Source organism: Malaclemys terrapin, chromosome 2 (genome assembly GCF_027887155.1).
Source record: "Malaclemys terrapin pileata isolate rMalTer1 chromosome 2, rMalTer1.hap1, whole genome shotgun sequence".
NCBI classification, from domain to species: Eukaryota; Metazoa; Chordata; order Testudines; family Emydidae; genus Malaclemys; species Malaclemys terrapin.
Window position 1 is genome coordinate 133,664,681 of NC_071506.1, and position 10,059 is coordinate 133,674,739.

Consider the following 10,059-nt stretch of genomic DNA (forward strand, 5'->3'; position numbering starts at 1 on the left):
GGTAGGCAAGAAATCCATCTTGCACGCCAACCTTGGGGAAATGTCATGAGAATTTGCTAGTCCAGGCATCAAACGTAACATGCTTGTGCTTTACTTTGAGGAACAGAGATGATCAAAACAAAAAAACTCTTGCTATTCTGCTCTCCCATCAAAAGAAACTCCTTGCCCTGGGTGAGTGTTTGAGTATGGCTCGTTTGTGCTGTATGCTTCCTCCTGGTGAGCTGCTGCTAAGCATTTTAGATTTTTTTTAATTTATCTGAGCGTGACACAGCATTAGAATTGTAACAGATGTCGAAGGAGTTGGTAGGCAGAGCACAATAATCTGACAGAGTACAATGGGATTTGGATCAGGCACATAGCAAAAACAGTCTTAGAAAGTAGTCAGAATACTGTAATGAAGTAGCTAATGGTGTGTTTAAAATTACCCTCTAGTGGATGGAATTAGAACTGCTCAACTATGTCCTAGGCCCTAGAGAGCTAGGAGTCTTCTTTGGCTCAAATAATGAAAGCTTTTGAGATGTTAGGATCACAGTGACAGTGTGGCCATGCTGCAGAACATGGTGTCAAGCATGAAGTCCTAAGTGTCTATGAATGTATTTAAAAACCTTGCACTTATACAGAGCCCTCCATCCTTTAAAAAGCAACAGACCCAGTCTGAACACCACATTCAGGTAAACACCCATTGATGTCAGTAACTCTTCTCCAGAACTACTTCGCCCACAGCTCTCATGCATGACAATTTGATTGCTGTCACTGCAGTACTGAGGCAACCGACAGATTTACTGCCAAACTGAGCTGGTGTTAAATTACATTCTAGCTACATAATAAGGAAACTCTTGGTGCCTGGTTCTCTACTCTTTTACAGAGCATGTTGTCATTTACACCGCCACACGGGAGTGCAAAGTCCTGCCACTCCGATTTGGAAGGGTTCTATATCGGTGTAGATGAGTATCCAAGGCAATGGTGAACTGGTTTTTTCACAAGTGTGCACACACACAAAAGTGCACCAAATCTGGGTATGCAAGTCATCATTAGTTAATAGATAAGATGCACTCAACATGACACTCAAGAAAATATGGCATCGTTCCTGAGTTCTGTAGGACAAGTGAAATATGTTGTGCACTGCAAACAGTTTCCTCTGGTAATTCTTTTACACCAGTACAAAACGAAAGGCACGTGTGAATGGCGTTTTCAGCTCACAGGGCTGCCACTGAGGGATTCCTTTGATCTTTCGCTCTTAAACTGACTCTCACAAGTTTTGAGTGACTCCTGCCTGGGGAAAGTATAAATGAGGAATACTTCCTAATGGGTCCCATGAAGGGTAGGTTCCTAAATCAACACAGCCCAAGCAGAAAGTGTGGTTATTTGCCAACAGTGCTGCAGGACGGAAACAGCAGCCTAGTATCTCATTGAAACAAGACAAGTGTGTTTATGCTACTGTAACAAGCAGAAGAGTTGGGAGGCTGATTGCATTTCCACCCATGGAAAATGCAGCAGCTCTAGTAACTAGTGCACTATACTAAGCCCATTGCATTTATGATATTGGTATCGGTACAATCAGCGTGAGCCACAGTTTTATTTCCTACATAATAGCATAACAGTGCTTTGTATTTTAAGACAGCCATGAACATGTGTGGTGAGTTACTTTAGAAGCTGGTTGTGGCTGAGATCCAACATTGAAGATGATAGCCTTGAATTTCTCTCACTCACACACTTTCTCTCTGTGTGTGTCAGGTAGAATGCTTAGCAGAACCAACATTTGCATTTGCAAATGTATTTTAACTAGAACTGGCCTAAACTGAAGCTTTACATCCAAATTCCTTCTGTGTTACAAAGGGGGTTCGGTTTTGAAGCTCCAGCCCCAGCCATGTCTCCCCTACTGTTCTGGCTCTGGACAGAATCCAAAATCAGAAGGGGTTTACTTTCCTGTTCCAGTCTGGATGCCATTCAACCTCAGGAGAATATCTGATATCACAGATTTCCAATACTTGGGGCCAAGAACAGCTAACAAGATTTCAGCACTGTATAATCTGATCCTCATATCCAGTTCCTGGTTAGACTTTTGACTTGGACTCAGAACCTTTCTCCAGATTTGATTCTAGACCCCATTCTTCTTCCCATGTCTAATTTACATGTGCCTTTTCATGAACACAATACTAGCCCCCATACAATCTTTAACCCCACTGCAGCTGCACCCAGCTTTAATAGTGTGCACAAAATTTTCTAGCGTAGATGAAGCAGGAATCCTTTCCTTACAACAGACTCTAAAACAGAAAACCTATTTAAAAATTAAAGATTCATACAACAGTTTGGCTGGGTTGATACACAGTTCCCATGTCTCCTTCAGGTTAAAAACGTAGGAAAGTGCTTTTTGACACATACAGAAATACAGTGGAAAAATAGGATTCTTATAACACTTCCCCCCTACAGTATTACTGTTAAACTCCCATTTACCCACTAAGAAAGGAAACTGACTCTACAGCAATGTGAATCACCTTGCCTTAAGGCTGAATGTTCTTTTTAATGTATGGGTTCTAAGCTACCAGCAATGATATTTTGCATTAATATAGCACCCTTCATCCCAAAACAAACTATGCCCTCCTTCTCCATCCCCCTACAATGAGTTATGAACGGGCAGATCCCTGCATCCAGGCAGAGACCCACTGATACCCCCATGCCTTTGTAGAGCCCCACTGATCTTTGTAGAGCCCCATAGAACCAGTGCAGTGTTCATAAACACACAGACGCATCAATGTAGAAATAATGTCACTGCAGGGAGGGGAGGGTGGCAACCAATCAGAACATTGTATGGCACTGGGAATAGGGGAAATGCTGTCCAATGACCTGCTCTGTGACTTTGGGCAACATCACTAGTAGTGCCACAGTTGTTTCCTTATCTGTAAAAAAAAGGAATAATGATACTTTTCTATCTCTCAGGGGTGGTGTTTTTCTTTGTTTCTAGCATGAAACCTTCACTTATAATAGACATTTCCTGCTTTCTGAAGGATTAGGGCTCTGAACACGGAGGAGGATGAGTTGGACAGAGCTGCCAGTTGAAAGCAAAATGAGACCAAAGAGCTACAGAGATTTAATTTCCTACAAAATAATTCTCCACAAGCTGTGTAAACTCTCTCTAGCTGAACAAATATAAAGAGACTTTATTCTGAAGAGAGAAATGCCTGTGATAATAGCGATGAGCGATCAGGGATCAGTTAGCAACCCAAAAATGATTTACGAGAACATGGAGTTCCAGTGAGGCACCCAAAAGTCTGCATGCTTCTCTGAGCTATCAGAAACAGCAAAGCTGGGCTGGAAATCATAGGAGGACAGGATTTTTTGGGTAGAATTTTACTGCCTGCTATTTCAATCCAAGGGTGAAAAATAGTCCGAGAAGAAAAATAATTGGGCTCGGTTTCTGATCTCACTTGCTACTGTTGAAATGGAGTTTTCAGGAGCACAGATGAGTCCACTAAGAATCGGAGAGTATGGCTATGCTACAGCTGCATATGGGGTTTTTCCATTGTGGTAGTCAATCCACTCCTCAGAGGCAGTAGCTGGGTTGACAGAAGAATCCAGCCATTGACCTAGCCGCAGCACATCATTGAGCGAAGAAGCTAGACTGACCTGAGTTTTAGGTGTCGACCAGGCCTGAGCAGTGCTTTAAGCAGTGAGAGGGCAGATGCCCTTTGTAGTTGGAGAAGCTTCTTGTCCTGTCTATCAAACGATAAGGTCTTATGCATTCTTGCCATCAACACGCATGGGACTCAGGCAAAGAGAATTCCAATTGGGCTGAATGATGAATAGCAGTAGCAGTGCTGTTCATGAATATGGCACTCCATTTGGGTTAAGTCATAACTGAATCTTTACATCAATAGCTGACAGATTCCCATATGTATAGTATTATTGCACCTAGGAATGCCAGTCATTGAGGATGACACTGCTGTGCTAGGTTCTGCACAAACAGAACAAATAGAGGGTCCCTCAGGCCCAGATCCTCAATTATCAACAAAAGTTAGGTGCTTAAATACCTTTGAGGATCTGGGCTTTAGCCTTTAATGGGCAGCTTGGGTGAGGCCAAACATTCTTTCCTTGTGTGTGAAAATGATCATGCCTTAACAATGAAAAGAGAAGATTAGGCTGAGATGCAGAAGGCTCTGTCCATGAGCTACCTACCTACCTTGCAAGTTGAGAGATGGTTGCATGGCTTGTTGGTTAGGCTCAATACCCTTTTTTGCAGAACGCACTATGAGAGAGATATAGAGCTTTTCAAATCGCAATAAGGGTTAACCGATGAGCAAAGAACTAGTAAGTGGATGGGACGTGTCCATCAGAATACGTGGCTGTTGTGTGCTGGGAGAGTGCCCGTTTCAAACACACATGCAAAAATCATATGCATTGATCCGGTCCGTCTTGAACAAAGAACATTCCTGCTGACCAGAAAAGCAAACCTGTGGCAAGGAAGCTCCCTTTCCATCAGCACCCTCATGTTTGGCTAGGCTGCTCTGCCTCATAGTACCTGTGTGCTTGAAAGGCTTCACAGGTTTGCTTATAGCAGTCCAGAGATGAACGTAGGTTTGAGAACTTTGTCCCTTCAGAGGCTCCTTTTAATCAAAGCTTTTGTACCTCCTAGTGACATTTAGAACTAGAAATTCACCAAAGGCTTGATCTAAAGCCCAGTGAAGTCAGTGGGAAGACTCCAACGGGCTTTGAAGCCAGCCCAGAAGATGTCAAAGGGTTCCATGAGTGTACAGTAGTCTGTTCCCATTCAAGAAGCTGCAGGATCAGGGTCTGGCTCTCCATATTAACGTTTCCCTTGATTAAACACTCCTTGAATTTTCAAATCGGAAATGAAACAAAATGAATTTGTTTCATTTTGAAATCTTTCCTGGAATTGAAAGTGTTCAGTGAAAATTTTTGATTTGGTCAAAAATGTCATTAAAAACCCAAAAAACACACACCTCACCCAGCTCTAATGTTTGGTCAGCACCTTGCACAATGAGGCTGCAACCTGGCTGGACACCAGGCACCGCTACAGAATATGGATGATAATAGCTGAATACACCAGGAGTGAATAAATGAAACTGATGTTCAAGAACACTAGAGAGATTTTAGGAGAGGAGCCATAGATGAGGAATAATGAGATGGAGGGTGCTGTTACAATTGGGGAGAGAGTTACCTGAATCTGCACAAAAGAATCTTATTTTGTCTTACCAACTGGCAACGATACAACTTTCCCTTATCTCTTGGTTCTATGCCCTTCATCCACAAGTGCTCAGTCAATTCATCTACAATCAATCAGTTCCTGTGCTTAACTATTAAAATCCGTTAAACCCTAGATATAAAACACACTACGTATGGCCCCAGATTTATGACAGCTAATCCAGTTATTCCACATGAGCCCTTTAGAAGAGATAATTACTCAGAACATCCATCTTATCAGTAGCAGATGAAATACTCCCTTAATGTTTCTTAATTCAATAACTGCAACATTTTGACTGAGCTACAGTGGACCAGACCCACCACTGGTGTAAATCTGCATAGCTCCATCAACTTCTAGGTGGAGAATATGGTCCCATCCTCCCTCTCCTGCTCAAATCATACTTGGCTGCTGCACTAGCACCTCACACTAGTGCTTGTTGTGTGTCACTTTAAACACTAAATTGGATCCTTTGTTTAGTATTTAGGTATTAGATATAGACTTCCTTGCAGAGTTCCATGCCAGGGTGCATAGATGGGGTATTTCTGGAACAGGCTCAGTGGGGAGGACATTAAAACCACAGTAGATGGCAGGATGCTTCTGATGATGATAACCAGGACCAGTTGTAACACAGAGGCAGAACAGACAGATGCCTGAAGCAGGAAAGCCTAATTAGCTGTTTGCGTGGGTGACTGTAGTCTGGTAGTGGCAGATATACTGTATGTCAGTTTGCCTAGGGCACCTGAACCCATAACCTGGATAATGCAATAGAACTCTGATTATCCAACGTTCTCAGGGGGACAAACAGAAAACCTTCATATAATGTGAGTTTTCCAGGTGTTCCCTAAATGCGAATTTCAAAGCACGCTGGCTAGTTCTTCCATGCAGCACTAGTTGTCAAGGACAGCTGGCTCAGCAGGACTTCAGTACATAAGCAATTGGTCTAAAGATCCAAAACTTCATGTACCCGAGAGAAGTTATCCATTAGACGAGACTCATTTTTGAGCTCATTAATAGGGCACTCAGCAGATCTGGGTTCTATTCCTGACTGTCACTGACCGGCTGGGTGACCTGTGGGCAAGTCACGTTATTTTTTTGTGCCTGTTCCCCTCCCACCATATGTCTGTCATCCCTATTTGGACCATAGGCACTCCAGGCCAAGGAGAGTCTCTTACTAGGTGTTTGTATGGGGGCTTAGCACAATGGGTTTCTGATGTCTGCTCAGATGTCAAGTAGCTATTTATACACAAATTACATATTAATAAATATTAATGTGAAAGCCTTGGGTCTTGAGAAGTTCATTTTGTCATGAACACTTTGCAAACCTCTGCTACTGACTCTTGGTGATAATTAACCATAGTGTAATTTTGCATTTGTTTAGCTGTTTGTATCCAATCACTTCAAAGCAAATTGACAAGCATTAAACCAACCATTCAAAACAACTACTGTATTCACTGGCCTTCGTGAAATGAGTTTGAGGGTCTCAATCTGTTCCTAGCGGTGGAGTTTCCATATAAAGCCCCCTACTACCATTGGTACTAATCGACACCCTGAGTCTTTAGACTCAGTGGAGGAGACAAAGAGCAAATAACTATGCAGCCAGAGGCCCTGATTCATCACTCTATTAATCCAGTTGCATGCTGGCATAGCTTCCTGGGAATCCACTGGGATTCTGCCTTACTGTGCAATTCACCAGCTGATATCAAGGGCTCATATGTCACCAATAAAACAGCTGCAGTGGAATCCAGGTGCAGAATCCATGGAATGCTGGAATGGAATGCAGGCTGTGCCGGAATCACCATCTTGAAACTGGAGTAATTCAGCGATGACTCAGGCTCCAAATTCTGAGTCCGAGAGCTAGGCTGCTCTCATCAGTGATGAGGCACATTAGTGGCCCAGTCTCGCAAACCTTACACTCTTCTGGACTTGCCAGGACTGACCGCCCAGCAATCTTTGATCTCTTCCCTCTAATTTCTTTGAGTCTATCACATGCCATTTACACTGACTGTAGCATCTTTGCTGCCCTGCTATATGGCTGCATGGTTCAGAGGGACAGCGGCTAGAAGTAGATTCTCTTGGCTGAATGGTCAGACTCAGATTGTAGCTGGCCCAGAAAAGAATCCGTCTGGTGTAAAACAACTCCTTGATGGTGAAAAACTGAAGGAGCTGGCTCCTGCAACACCTGTACCTAGAGGGCCCCTTTCCAACATAAGGGAAAAGCAAGGAGTATGTCAGGGGCATATCACAGCTCTGCGCCATTGATTCTACACTGGCATTAAGCAAAGCAGTCCCGAGGCAGCTCCAACTCATACTGGAGCCTATAAGTGCAGAATCAGGGAGCCATAACCAGATTCCTCATGGCTCTCCCATTTCCCTGCACTAAATAGAGCTTGGATATTGGGGTGAACTAAGCCCTTTAACTTCTTCTTTGAATATATTCATTTAAAAAAAACAAACAAAAAACACGTTATCAAATGTTTTTCATGTTCTCAGGAGCCATAGAAGCCTCTTTTCTTCCTGCCCCCAACCTTAAACATCTCTGCAGTAAACAATCTCATGAAAAGATGACAAATTAAGGGGATGAAATATTACGCGATGACATTTCTGCCATGCATGATTATAAACAACAGAAGAGAAACGCAAAAGGTTGGTTAACATTTCCCTTTACAAACCACTGGATATTTTGAATGTATCTGCCAGTAGAGCATTTGTTTTAAAGTTCTGATTTAGCTAGAAATAATTTCATTTGTAAATTCCATCTTTTCCAGGGGTATTGTTTATTTTATAAATGACAAATCAAGGCTGGCTGTGTGGATTCCGTTACAGTGGTTTTATGGCTGACATATTGGCCCTTTGACATCAGCTGGCAAATTGCACTCCGAGGCAATATCCCAATGAGGGAGAAAAAGATGTAGACATTTAAGCTGTGTTATGACTGTGGTTCTCAAGGCACCAGTATGTGGAAGCCTGCAATAGTATCTGTGTGAACATGCCATTTGCCGCTGCTCTGCTGCTGTTTAAGAGCAAAAAAAAAAACAAACAAAAAAAAAAAACAAAAAAAAAAACTCACATTGGATTTAAAAACCCTTTGGGAATACTTAATCCCATGGAAAAGGGATGGACAAATGAATTTATTTATTTCAGATTTTTATAAAATGCCTACAGTAAAAACATCTGTTATTGTTGTTGGATACACAACTAAACAAAACTGAAATAACCCCAGCCCAATGGATTCTTGCAACTCACAAAATAAAACTGGGAAATAAAAATTAATCCCTAGACAATAAATAAAAATAGGGGGTAGGTTAAGATGACCCAGGGTACATTGACCTCAACTGGAAAAACCTTACCCTGCGGGCCTGACTGTCATACACACTGGAGGGCACTTATCATTCTGGTAATATAGAAGGGCCTTAGAGTGGAATAAGTTACATCTATACTCACCATTAAGGCCCCCTTACACTGCTAGGGTAGTACAAAATCAGGCCCCGAGTCTTCAGAGCATCCACTGAGCAACTCCTATGTATGTCCTGAGAAAGGGAGCTCTATAGTGGTTCCAAGAACTCTTGTTCAAGATGGAACTGCAGTAGGAAAGCAAGGACAATCTTGATGTCATAGCAGGGCTTAAATGAGGGCAAGCATCGTGGGTTTTGTTAAGAGCCATATACTTGCGGTCTTAGACTAGACTACTTATTTTAGATTGAGGAAAACAGTGACACGAAAGAACAAATGTAAAGTCTCCATGAGAGAGAGCAGTGTGTGCACACACCTCTTTCTTAAAGCAGACTGCAGCAACAGAGCACAAAAAGTGGATGCTTGCCACTGAGCACAAGGGAAACGTAAAGGTGCTGTATACAGAAAATAAAAAGGCATCATAGGCTGATATGGGTTCATACATCACAGGCATAAATCACAAAGGGCTTCATGCTATCGACAAAACTTCAAATTATTATTTGTGTTACAGTAGCACCTAGAGGCTGTACAAATATTAACAGAGAGTGTCCCTGCTCTGAAAATCTCATCATCTAAGTAGGACGCCATGGACAAGGGTTGGATACAACATAGGAGGGAGCACAAAGAAACAATGAGGCTATACTGGTAAGCATGAAAAACAGTGGTCACAGCAAATCAGCTGTCTAACCTGGCATCACGGCAAAGAACTGACTCTCTTATCTTAGTAACAGATCCAAAGGCTAGAAGGAATCATCAAGATCATCTAGAAATGATCACTGATTATTAATATCCAGGACAATAAGTCTTTGCAAGCTGAGACGTGTTGCAAGCACTTTGGCGGACAGGATGAAAATTCAAAAACAATCTTGACAAATTGGAGAATTGGTCTGAAATCAACAAAATGAAATTCAATAAGCACAGGTGTAAAGCACTCCACTTAGGAAGGAAAAATAAAATGCACAACTACGAAATGGGGAACAACTGGCTATGTGGTAGGACTGCAGAAAAGAATCTGGGAACTATAGTGGATCACAAATTGAAGAGGAGTCAACAATGTGATTTAGTTGCAAAAACAAAACAAAACGCTAGTATCATCTGGGGTGCGTTAACAGGACGTCATCTGTAAGACACAGGAGGTGATTGTCCTGCTCTATTCAGCACTGGTGTGGTCTCAGCTAGAGTAGTGTGTCCAATTCTGGGTATCACACTGTAAGAAAGATACAGACAAATTGGAGAGAGCCCAGAGGAGAGCAACAAAAATGATAGAAGATTTAGACCTAGGCGGAAAGGTTAAAAAACTGGACATTATTAGTCTTGAAAAAGGACTGAGGAGGAACTGGATAACATTCTTCAAATATGTCAAGGGATGTTATAAAGAGGAACGAGATCAATTGTTCTCTATGTCCACT